Here is a 13,347-nt window from a genome sequence, read left to right on the forward strand (position 1 = left end):
CATGAGCTCTACACAACTTCTAACATGTTAAAAATATTTGAAAATTAACACCCACACGTGAACAGCATGCTGGGAATTATGAAATTTCAGACAAAAGGCACAGAAATGCAAGGAATATAAATAAGATTGTCAGTAAAATATTGTTGAAATAACTGAATCCATTTAAAAAGCAAAAAGCTGCAACTGCTTGTAGACTTTTTATGGGCACGCAGATTCATGCAATGAGTTTTGCCTTTCCATCACGGTCAATGGGCCAGCTTTATGAATAAGCCGATTCTTGTTTTGGGACTAAGTTGCCCTTGTTGCATTTCTACAAGTTGGCCAGTAGGTGGCTGCCACTGAGTTGATCTGAGTACCAGCTGCAGCCAAATGACAGGCTGAGTCACACCCCTTCTCAGAGTTATCCCCCTTCCCAGCTTTGACAGACCCTCACATAGCCTGCAGGAAAGTCACAAGGTAAGCGTGTATCTTTCCTATGGATCTGTGTAAAGTGCTGTTAAATCTCCCTGGTACATAGTGTACAGTCAGATTGTGTACCAGAGCAAAAAGTTCCTTCTTAATTTCATTATATTTTGTGTGCTTACTGCGTTCTATAAAACTACGAATAAAGTTATGATCTATAATTAAACCATTAGATTGCAAGGCTTGGCTTTAGAACCCCGTTTTAAATGAATCACGCTCCGTTCATAAAATAAACAGGTTTTTACTTGCAGTCATCGAACTGAAGTGAAAAACGTGATATTGAAAGGGTTAACTATCTTGTGCTAGGCATGGACCCGTGATATATGTGGTGTTTTTTATTTTGTTTTTTGTAACTGGTTTTGGAAAAATAGTTTTTTTTTTTTGTCTTTGTTTTTTGTTTGTTTTTTTTCAAAAAAAGAATTATGTGAAAATCGCATGATTTCTGCATGCAGGTGGTCGGTTATATGCCGGTAATAACCCACTCAGTCACTCCACAAGTAAATGACTTCCATATCGGTTTCGAGGGCTGTGTGTATGTGCCTAGACTGCTTAGTCCGGCAGGATTTGGGGGATCGAATTCCTTTTCAGTATGCTGGACGGCAGTGGCTGCTAGCATTAACCCTTTATGAACAAGTGACATGTCCGGCATGTCACAACATAGGGGATCGCTATAACCTGTGATCCATAACAGTTTAAACCAGGAACTGAACCTGAATGTCAGAAATGTAGGAGATATATCTGTACTGAAGAGCTAACATTATAAAGAACACATTAACATTATAACTGTTATCATTTCTGTTATCGTTATCTTTGTACATGATTTTTTTTTTTGTTTATTCCCTGTTTGGTAGTGGTGGACATGCTAGTATCTACCACACCCTAATAATATGTAATATGAACTGTATACACATGAATCATATCTTTTAATCTGGGCTTTTGATCCATGTTGACGCTAAAAGGTTGTGATCTAATTAATTCCATGCTTGCAATGGGTTCTATATGCCCTTTAAACGTTGAGAAAACAGTAAGTTACTGCTTTCTGTTCCTAGGCTTACGGAAGACCTTAATATCTTAACTGGTAACCCTTTCCAAAGCTGCCGTCTTTTGCCTTAAACACCAGCTGCTCTGTGTGTTTGTTAGCGGGTGTAAATCCTGATCTGCTGAACTGGACATTAAACGATCCCCCAGGGATTGCAATCGCCACGCATGCGCCATTTGTTGTTCGTGATATATATGCTGTGATATTTTGTTTCTGCAGCACATGTGTTTAGGGGTCCCATGGCAGTATAGACGTTGAATGTTATACACTATAAAATTATTATTTTAATTGTGTTTTATTTTTTTTCTATGGGGCCAATATCTCAAATTACAAAAGACTTTGAGTGCTGGGGGAGTTTGTGTGTTCTCTTGTGGTAGGAAATGCAACGTTAGTCACTGGTGTGTAGGTTTCTAGTGCAAATAGGCTCCAGTTTTGAAGAATTCGTTTTTGTCTTCCTGGTCAAGTTACAGCTGTCATGTCATTTTGCTATTCCTGTCCTCCCTGGTGAGATGAGAAATAAAAATCTCTGCAGATTTTTATTGGAATACTGTAAAACCTTGTGTCAGTAGCTTTTAGTAATCTGAAAGCTGGCTCATTTGGGAAGGGCACAGGATTCCTGAGTGTTGCCTGGGTGCCATGGAATACACAACAAATTACACGGTAGAAGGACATGCTTCAATACAATACGGTTTACACACTACACAGTGACTTGGAAGCCGGATTGCACAATTTAGGACAAAATCAGCAATTTGGAATTGGGAAATTTCTCCTCTGCAGCTATAGTGGCCTCAATTTTGCTGTTTTGATTTTCTGTTTACACCATTTACATTTTAATGAATAAACCTTCAGCCTATTGGCTTCTAAAAAGAATAATCTCATAAAGGTATGTTTCGTATCAGTTTGAAATAATATTGTTGAGCTCGTTTTGCTACGGCCATTCCGAACAGATATCTTCCTATCTCATGTTCTGCATCCATGGTGCCTGGGATTTGTCGAGCCCTGCTTTACCTAGGCTAATCTTGAAAATTTGGATTTTGAATGGGAAGCATTTGAGACAAAAAAGTCAAATGTGTTGGTCTGTCATTATAACATATCTTGAAATAAAGCTGCAATAAAGACCTTTACTGTTACTAAAACCATAAACCATGCTCTCAGGGTCTGCCCATTTGAGCCATACAATAATAGGAAAGTTTTTGTTACTTTTGAGAGAGAAGCATGGTTAATGTCAGTGTTCCCTTTTTTTTTTTTTTTTTTTTAATTCTTTATTTTATTTGTGCATCAAATAACAATAATCATGCAGAGCCACAACAGCAACTGCAGGCATTTTCTTGGTGTTACAAATACGTGGCAGTGTAAACGGCACATTTTTTTTTTTTTTAAATGACATGAAAGAAACAAACTCGTGTAGTTAGGATGAACATGCTTGGTTAGGCATTTGAATAACATAGATGGGTATGCATAAGCTTATAGTAATGTATGTGGGTTACTTGTTGATGTACATTAGAGTAAATGAGCTTTTAGTGCTTGATAGGTACATAGGCTTAAAACAGAAAAGCAGTGTCAAAAGTAAAGATTGTGCTTCAACGCTTAATATGCTTAAAAATGCTTAAAACATGCTTAAAATAGCCACCCTATGTTTACCCAGCGACAGTCAGGTAAGAGTCTATGGCAGCATTCAGGATGACCCCTTAGTGTGCAGTGTGGTATGCTGTAGTGTGGTAACATGCTTAATGGCTGCCTCTGTGCTTATAGTCCCATTGGGTGACCTGAAAGGGGGGTCGCAGCTCCATTCCTAAGTTCAATGGTATTCCAGCCGAGCACCAGACTTGGGCCTGTAGTGAGTTCCGGGTTTAGTGGCTGTGGGTGGGCCAATCTTCCGTTTCAGGCTCTCAACGGGGAACTGGGCTGTGTGCCAGGTTGGTCCGAGGCCTTGTAACGTGTTCCCTCTTCGGGTTCATTATGCTCTGGTGTGTCGGGTTGTTATGCTGCTCCTCTCCAGTTTGTGTGAGGTAAGTGCTTATTCGCCGGTGCCCTCTTTGGTGCGGTCATCGTTCCGCCTGTATGGGAGCAGGAGAGGAGGGTGCGTCCGGCGGCCCTCTCTTCGGAGGTGCCATGTGGTCTCCGCCATCTTGGGAGCGGACTCTCGCTGGTGTTGTGGCACTTCACTGGGTCACAGGGTGGGGACCGGGATCACCCCCGCCGGTCCATAGGGGGGGGAAACAGGGCCAGACCCGCCTAGCCTTGCGTTTCAGCTAAACCGCTGGTGGGCAGGATAGCTGGGCGGCGGCCGTCCACCCCTCTCACCGCCCGGGCGGTCTCCATCACATTCGGCTGGGATCGCCCCACCGAGGGACTAGAACCTCGTGGCAAGCCTCTCCTCGGGACCAGGGTTGCCTCTTTCACTGGTGTTTAAGTTTCTGGCTTTTAACAAGCGTTTTGCTGGTCTTTAGGGCCAAAAACTTGAGCAGTTTGCAGGAGCTTTTTCTCCATGCTTCCACTCAGCATGGCGGTCCGGCCCCGCCCCCCCAGTGTTCCCTTTTGACCTGTGACCAGCTCATGCTTGTATTTGTGTTTTTGTTTATTTTTAGATCTTTCTTTCAAATTGTGAGCTTGCAGCTAGGGCTATGTTGGGCGCACTGTATCGCATGCACAGCATGTTTGCATTGTCACAGATCCATGAGGTTTCAATAAAGATTTTCTGCTTTGAAACCCACCCGGTGCTGTATCCCAAATATGCCCAGTGCCCATTATTCTTCAAAAGGCCATAAACCGTAAGAGATACACATGGCAAGGCTTAGCACCAGCCATCAAGCCCATGTTTCTTCTGACATCGGATGACAATTATAGACCTGGTTTTATGGATCTTCTAACTTGATGAAGCCCTTAACCTTCTGTACTCAAGGACCGAAAAGTATTTTATAGAGGCTGTAGAGAAATCCATCTGTATTATGGAGTATGTAGAGAACTCGGAGCATCCAAATTAATGGGACCATCCATTAAAAACATAACCCCAAGGGGATCTTTTTGTACTTCTTTATATATAAACTCCATTACTTGCCAATTGTCAGCTCTCCTGAGAATGTACTTTTTGATACTGCAATATATTCTGAATTGCGGCGTATAATACAATAACCACTCAGCTGACAACTTGGGCCTCATTTTAATTCTTTTGTACAAGCCTTTCAAATTATTACAATCTGTTAGAAAAAAAAAAAAAAAAGCTTCGAATGATTTATCCACAGAAGTCAGGATTTAGGTCTATGGGGATTTTTGTAGAACAATCATGTGAAAAGGTTTTTCTAACAGATAGTGATAATTTGGAAATATTATCCAAAAGAATTAAAATGAGGCCTCCGTTTGTATTGCCGATTGGTGACCTTATTTTTTGGGGGTGGGGGTTCATAGAGCAATAGGTGGTCATCGCAATTCAGTGCCATCCTTGTGCCATTCTTGGAGCTATAGGACGATGTTGGTGGTTACTTTTTTAAATTCACAAGCATCGGCTTTGCATTCCCCTGTGATGGTCGGACTTTACAAAGTCCAAGAGGGTTAAATAGGTCAGAGGATTTCAGAATCCAGCGGTGCGGAGTTAAGGGGATAATCTCTAACTCTCTCGCTGGCACGTCCAGCTGGGCTTGATTGTGTTTCAAGAGATGATAGTTAATCATTCTCATGTGTATGAATTTACACCGTTCCTTACGGACTTCCTTTTTTTCTTTTTGGAATTTTAACTCCTCCATTAGAATTTTTTTTTTTTTTTTTTTTTTTTTTTTTTTTTTTAACTGCTGGATACTGTGACTTGTAGCTGTTCACGGAGAAGGCATTTTAATTTTTTTTTTTTTTTAAATCTGTTAATAACAAATTTCTGTAAAATAGAAAACAGCTTTACTATAGTTTACTGGCACTTCATGTTTCTCTGAAAAAGTAATATCTAGCAAAGAAAATGACACTTTGCATAATGTTTTTGTTTGACATGCTCACACCACAATACCAATATTCCACTTACACTCCAGTGATACTTGAAGCATAGCTGTGGTTATGCCTCAATACAGTGGAGGGGAAAAAAGCAGATACTACTGGAGAGATAAAAAAAATATATATATTGTCTCGCCTCCATAGCTGAGATGAATGATTAATGATCTCAGCTAAGTCAATGCTTTTCCATAGGAAAGCATTGGCAGGATATAACGCATGTTCTCTATGGGTAACATTCAGCTACTCCATGCAGAGCACTGACATTGGACTCTAGTGGCCGTCTGACTATAACTAGAGGTCTTCATAAGCAGCAATGTAAACACTGCCTTTTATATGAATAGGCTTCATGGACCCAGGTTGCGGGTTTCTATGGCAGCCCCTTGATATGGTGTGTTGAGCAGTCATCCGACACCCGTGCAAGGGTTATTTCTCTTGTTTGGGCTCGGTCCATTTGCGGGGCAAGTGCTGCATCGTGGAGGTGAGACACCCCTCCAGCCCTGGCGCTGTGTAAGAGCTTGTACCTTCTTGCCACGAGCCTGGGATCCATTGAGGTCCAAGGCCTTCCCTGTCCGGATGATGCGGTGGGTCCTGCGGTTGTTCGCTGTGTGTCGTCGCTTATGTGTTGTGGACCTCCACATGTGTGGCCGGTGCCTGTATGTTGTGTCCCTTGTTGCTCTCAGCCCGGGTGGGCATCTTTTGTGGATGGCTGAGGTGGAGGACCGCGTTGCATCCTTTAAAGGTTTCCCAAGCATCCCCACGCTGTGCACTTTGTCCCGTTCGGTCGGTATAGGGGCAGTCATAGCTGGCCTAATACGGGTCAGCAGCTTGGCCCAGAAGCTGTCAAAACTATCAAGCGTGTCTCTTTCTTTGTTGCTGGGGCCTTGCAGGTCATGCTGCTGTATCAGCGTGCCGTGTGGAACTGGGTCTGATGTGTCCACCATTTTGGAGACCTCCGCTCCTGTATAGCTTGTGTAGTCTTCAGGGTCCTCCGAGAGGTATGGGGCGTGGGTTGCTCCGTCTGGCGGGGACCGGGATATCTCCCACCGGTCTACATCGCAGAGAATTTAGCAGTGAGACTGAATGGGGCATTATCTATACACCAAAACTGCTTCATTAAGCTAAAGTCATTTTAGTAGGTATTTAGTGAGTATCCTTATAATAATAGCAAAAATGCTCAAAATGTTTTTATTCAAAATGGAAATTTGTGGGATTCTTCTGCTGACTTTACTGGTTCCCATGATGATTGTTGTTTCCACTTCATTTTTGTGAGAGGTGGCCGAGAAAGGTGACCCTTTATCATTTCTGTGTGTTTAAGATATTGACTGAGAACATAAAACTAATTGAGATTTTCTAGTAATATAATTGAACACATGCGGAGGCCGTCGCTCAGTTTTATTTTACAGAAATTACTGTGGTTTTCCACGTGGCTGGCTGCTGGTTTCTACAATTTGTCTTCACCTACATGCAGCTAAGTACTTTCTCCGTGATCGCATTCCCAAATGTATATTCAGGAACAAACTGCTGTTCATTAAACTATATTAATTAGCCAGTAATTTGGCAGTTGTGCCAATTTACAGACATTCCTAAACCGAAGCTTAACACCTGCCTGGATTTTTTTTTGTTCATTAGATCAGTAATTGTGTTGGGTCAACAAGAGATCTGCAAATCTTAGACCAAAATAGCTGATTTGGCAGAATTTTATTGTTATAAAACTAAGTTCCTCTGTCCTAAACATTTACAGGTTAGTGAATTAAATGAGCACTATACGGTCAGGTACACAAACATGTATTCCTGACCCTATAGTGTTAAAACCCCCTCTTGCCTCCCTAAATATAGTAAAATCTTACTTGTATTCAAGGTTGTAGCTGCTGCCCCTGTCTGCTGACATCATCAGAAGTAGTCTGAGCCAATCACAATGCTTTCCCATAGGATTGGCTGAGACTGACAAGGAGGAGGCAGATCAGGGCAGAGCCAGCACAAGTCAAACACAGCCCTGGCCAATCAGCATCTCCTCATAGAGATGAATTGAATCAATGCATCTCTATGAGAAAAGTTCAGTGACTGCATGCAGAGGCAGGAGATACTGAATGTCTGTCACACTGTGCAGCACTGCCCCCAGGAAGCACCTCTAGCAGCCATCTAAGGAGTGGCCAGTGAAGTTATCACTAGGCTGTAATGTAAACACTGCATTTTCTCTGAAAAGACCGTGTTTACAGGAAAAAGCCTGAAGGTAATGATTCTACTCACCAGAACAAATTCAATAAGCTGTAGTTGTTCTAGTGACTAGTGTTCCAGCCATTGTAAGTAGTTGAAACATTTTTAGAAGGCTTGACTGCTTACGTAGGGCCATCGGGTGTAGGTCTGCGACCCCTCTACTTGTGACAGCAAGCTGCAAAATCCTAAGCAGGAGCTTTCATTAGGTCTCCTGACCTAAGCCCTGCACTCATCGGCCTCAGAGAGATAGAGAGCCTCAGCTGATTGTTCTCAGCCAGTGAGCGAAGTCCTGCACTGCTCTGTCGGAAGTAGAGGAGGCAGGGAGCAGAGCCCAGTAGGCGCCAGTTAAGAAGTGAGACCATCCTAAAACTGTTTGACTGCTTAAATTATGGGGTGTGCTGGGGAAATCCGGGCACTATAACCACTACAGCAAGTTTTAATGTTTAAAGTGTTACTTTAAATCCCTTTATATGTTCTTGCATGCAGGACGCACCACCAGTAATATGACAACACAATAGGTTAATTCCCAGTGCACTGACATCTCCATACATACATTCCATGATAACGTGTGTGATATGACAAAAAAGGAATAATCACAGCAACTACAGCTCATGCGCTTCAGTTGCTATAAAAAAGGGTTCTCCAGCTCTCCCCTCACTCAATCTTTGACATGTACCCTATGCTTTTGGCATTGCCCTGTATGCTGAGAAATGGGTACCATAATAGGGGGAGAATTGTTTTTCTATTTGTTTGTTTAGTCTATGTCTTTGCTAGCACATTGTATAGATACGTTTTGCAGCAGCATCCTGGATATCCTACTACAGAGGTAGGTAACCTTCGGGACACCACATGTTCCGAACTACATCTCCCCTGATGCTTTGCCAGCATTATGGCTATAAGAGCCATAATGATGGGAGATGTAGTCTACAAGAGCCGAATGTTACCTGCCCCTTCTTTCAATTGTAAACCTAAAATTCTGTATCTACGGGCACCTTCACAGTTAAGGAACGCAACGTGCTTCATGAGAAGGGTCTGCAGTTGATACCAGTTTTGCAAGCACAATATACAGATCACACGTTTACCTTCCCGAAGGTGTGTTAGTACGTATATTAATCGCAGGTGTAAAAATAAAATCTTTATATTAAATGCTGAACTCTTCTGGCACTTCCTGGCATCTAATGCAAATGTGTTGAATTTTCGCACATTCTCACATTGATTGTCAGGATAAAAGCATTGGAGTCATCCTGCTGAGCGATAAATGGTAGATTGTATATTAATGACCATTAGTTTTGCTCTGATATGTCTAATTGTTTGTTGCGCTGTAACTTAGCTCACTCTTGGAGTAAAGCCACGTCCCTGCAGCTCTCCTCCTGAGTGGGAATTATTACAGAGCTGTAGGACTTTGCTCAGTCTGGCCTTTCTCTCCCCTTCCACCCCCCCCCCCCACCCCCGTTTGATTGACAGATGCTGCTGTTCCACCTGACACCTTATACTTTTGCTCTCTGCGCTCCTGCACAGCTCTCCCCTCCTCCCCAGAACAGTGTCATAAATCCATACAGTCCAATGTATACCCAGAGAGGTGAATATGGGGACATTCCCCAAAATAACTGCTACTAGGGCTGCCTGCTCGTAGCTTCATTCTAATTTAGGATCAGGATCTTGGAGGAAGAAAGGGCACTCTTTATAACACCAATATCCTACTGCTCAGGAGCCAATGTTATGGTTACAAATTAATATTACCCTTGCTCTTAAAGTGACACTCCACTGTACTAATACAAATGACCTTTTAGTATATATACCCCAAAATGAAAGCAATCATGCATCATGCCTTTAATTCTGCATTATGTCATTGATGATATAGTTCAAAACAGCCTGATAAAGCTGCAGACTACTTCTCTGCAGCCTTTGCAAACCTTTCCCTTCTAACCCCGCCCAGACTTTTTGTGGCTGTCCAATCACAGACTTCCTAATGCAGCTCAATGGGAATCTTTGTAAGACAGATACTCTGGGTAATTGTTGCCTCTTGAGTATAGTACCATTGAGCTAAACAAACCAGGAAGTAATAGAAACCGTTGTCTGACAGGAGGTGGGGTGGGTGGGGAGCTTAACAAGGTTGTTTTATAAAAGTGTCAGTTTCTATTAAAATATGCTCTTATTGTAAAATGAAATGGCACTCTCTACACATAAAGCATTTCAGCAAGCTGATGTCCTTGAGGTGTCTGGAGTATCCCTTCAAAACCTTAAACACATTACCTATAAAGTTACAGGTCCAGGTTTCTTACAGAAATTGGGTAGATTCAGTGTATTTATATTAAAAGGGCACGGTAAGCTTCAGAAACGCACCAGATTCTTGCAGTGGTTATGGTGCTATGAGTCAAGCCATTGTCTCATGTTGAGACCATTTAAAAAGGTTTAATTTCATTCTACCACTTTACACATAGACTCTACTCTCCACCTGGCCTAAAATTAGCAAATTGTTGCCATCCTCGACATACCATGAGATGCATTTAAAGACCCTCCATCAAGCCTACTTACCTCCGGACAAACAATTTAGTGTTAAAATTACACTGCCTTCGCTCTGTTTCCTGAGTTGGTGGTGCTAGGTTTTGCCCTGATGCTCCACTTAAATTTACCAAAATATCAGTGGCAAGAAAGGCTATTTTAATTAAATTGGATCCATCCTGATCCCTCAACCTTGCCATATAAATTCTAGATTTTCCTTCTGATGTTTGGTGGGACAATGTATTGTATTTAAGTTGTCAATAGACCTTAAGAGGTTTTTAACTTGTTAATTTGTATTATTAATATTGTAATTCCTGTTCTCCACTGAATGCCTTTTACGTTGTCTACCTTTGTCTAATATGTCTCCCGTCTTGCCTATTTGCATTGATTTTGTCACTACGGTGGCTGTGGCTCGTGTGTCTTCTGAGAAGAGATATGCTTTGTCCAATTTGTGCGTCATGTAACTGGGACTGAGCATCCAACTGTCTGACAGCTCTGATGGACTGGATTAAACCTTTGGGATTTTTACATATCTCTGCATGTTTAAGCCATTCTCAGATCTCAGAGTAGACTCAGGCTTGTCTGTGCACCATCCGTGTTGCAGTCATATAAATTGTGATGATTTGTAGAGTGATCATTTAATGTCTCTCTACCACCTAAATTATTCTTACTAATCAGAATGCTGATACTTGATTCCTAGTAGATACGTTTTTTGACTATGTACACAACTTATTGCCATTACCTCAATCTGAAATCTCACGCCAACATATGCAAAACTATAGATAAAAATAAATTTAAAAGATCAAGCTTTGAAGTATTTCTGATATTTTGGCTAAAATGAATCTGTTATGACCCGCCTCATCTTCGATCCAGCACTTCTATAACACCCACCTCCTGTTTGTCTGTCTGCCTACACTCTCAAGTCAGTGCTAGCAGCATCAGCTGGGGAGTTTCCATAGCAACCACAGCGCATGCACTTAGAGAACATGTCCATCAATTCTTACAGCACAGTCTATGCTCTGGAGAAATACTTATATCTAAATAGTTTTTATTTTTTTATCTTTATTTATAGTTTCATGCATGTCTACTTGTAGGGTATATGCTTGTATAGATATACAGTTAAATACTGCTTGACCGTGGTACAAATACACAAGGGTCATTGAAATATTCCGTACAGGGTTATATAAGACTGGTCTAGCGAGAGTAACTATGAACAGTTATGGTCGCGTATCCTTTATTATACATTAGTTTGCTGTCCTGGTTTTCTGGTGCAAGGACAATCGATCCCTATCGGAGTTGTGTCTTCGACCTTTGGTCCAACTCAGATACCAGTTGCCATCCACATGTTCCCCGTTCATTATCTCTGTGTATCCATAAAATCTATACGTTTGCGGCCTGTGGCTTTATATCTGTATCCTATACACCCTATCTATATGTGAACATTTTTATGATATGACTTGAGAATAGGTCGGAGTGAAAGATAGGAAAGTTTGTGAGGAGAGGGGAAGGGGTAGGACGGGATGGCGTAGGACGGGATGGCGTCTGTGTAGAGTGGGCATGAACGAGGTCGGGGTGGCCGGCACCGGTGACCACCACCAGGGGTGTGCACCAGAGATTTTGTCACTGTATCTAGGCCGTTCTCAACAATCAGTACAGTCCTCCCATGGCTCCCACGTTTTGAGGAATAGAGGGTATGTGTCTCTGATTTGTGCTGTTAATTTATCCATAAGGTGTGCCTCTTTGATGTTATGGATGACTTTTTCCATTTGTGGCATATCAGTGTGCAGACAGGTATGTGCTAAGGCTCGTCTTGCGGCCAGGGATATCTTGTTGAACAGTTTTTGTTCTTTGTTGGTCAGGCAGTCTACTGGTCTAGCTATCAGGAATGACCACGGGTCCGGAGTTAATGTTTTGTGTAGTACTTCCGTCATAAGGCGGGCTATTCCCTCCCAGTATGTCACTACTTTGGGGCACGTCCACCACATGTGTATGTATGTGCCCTTCTCTCCACGCCCCCTCCAGCATGTGTCAATGGTTGTTTTACCCATGTGGTACAGTTTAACCGGAGTGGTGTACCACCGCATAAGTGTTTTATAGCATTGTTCTTGATGGAGTACACAAATGGATGTTTTTGCTGCTGCTTCCCAAATTTCTTGCCAATCTCCCCCCTCTAGTGTTTGTTGTAGGTCGGTTTCCCATTGTGTGACATAAGTGGGAGTGTATGTCTTATCAGTTGGTGCGCTTAATTGGGTGTAGAGGAGTGTAATCAGGCCGGTACGTGGTCCGTCGGATAAGCACAATGTTTCAAAGAAGGTTGGTTTGGCATGAGCTGCTTCCCTCACTTGTGTCTTACCTGCAAAGTCCCGGAGCTGAATATATTGGAAGTGGTCCTTTGTGGTTAGTGGGGCTAGGTTGGTGAGATTTTCGAACGTTCTGAGAGCACCTGCCTGGTATAGCTGGTGATATCTTTGGATTCCCGTGTTTTCAATACCCCGAAAGTCTATAGCTATTAGGCCAGGTGGGGAGGCGTTATTACGCAAGTACGGTGTGAGGGGTGAGATGGGGTGTGTTAAGGCGTACTTGTGAGCCGTGGCGTCCCATATCCTGATTGAGTTCAGGATCGCTGGGCAGGTCGTGGAAATCTCCGGTCTGTCCGGTTTGGGGACCCAAATCCAATATTGCAGGAGATCTGTATTCATTATCATCGTTTCTAGATCGACCCATCTGTGGGTGTCAGGTGGTGAGTGCCACTCTATTATTTGCGCTAATTGTGTCGATAGGTAGTAGGCGTGGAGGTGGGGTAGCCCCAGACCTCCTCTGCTTTTGGGTGTATATAGGGTTTGTCTCTCTATCCTGTGCCTCTTCCCCTCCCATATGAAGTCATCTATGGGTGTTTGAATTGATTTTAGGTCTCCTTTAGTGACCCGTACCGGCAGGGCTTGGAAGAGGAACAGGAGGCGCGGCAATACATTCATCTTGACGCTATGCAGTCTGCCTATCCACAAAATGGGTTTTTCGTGCCATTTCGCAAGGTCTTTTATTAACGTGGTCATCAGTCGTTTATGATTTTCCGCATACAGGTCTTTGGGGTCGGGGGGGGGGGGGGAGAAAGTGCCACCCCTAGGTATTTAATTGGGCGTCTGCTAATGTTCAGG

At 42.7% G+C, this 13,347-nt stretch overlaps 1 protein-coding gene across 1 annotated transcript in view; it reads left to right on the forward strand.

Moving 5' to 3' along the window:
• The first annotated feature begins 353 nt into the window (after positions 1 to 353).
• Positions 354 to 13,347, forward strand: part of TMOD4 (tropomodulin 4) — a 50,103-nt gene continuing 37,109 nt past the window's right edge. The window contains exon 1 of the mRNA XM_063439690.1: positions 354 to 456. The gene's annotated coding sequence lies outside the window, so the exon portion shown is untranslated. The remainder of the gene's footprint in view (positions 457 to 13,347) is intronic.

Source organism: Pelobates fuscus, chromosome 13 (genome assembly GCF_036172605.1).
Source record: "Pelobates fuscus isolate aPelFus1 chromosome 13, aPelFus1.pri, whole genome shotgun sequence".
Lineage (NCBI taxonomy): Eukaryota > Metazoa > Chordata > Amphibia > Anura > Pelobatidae > Pelobates > Pelobates fuscus.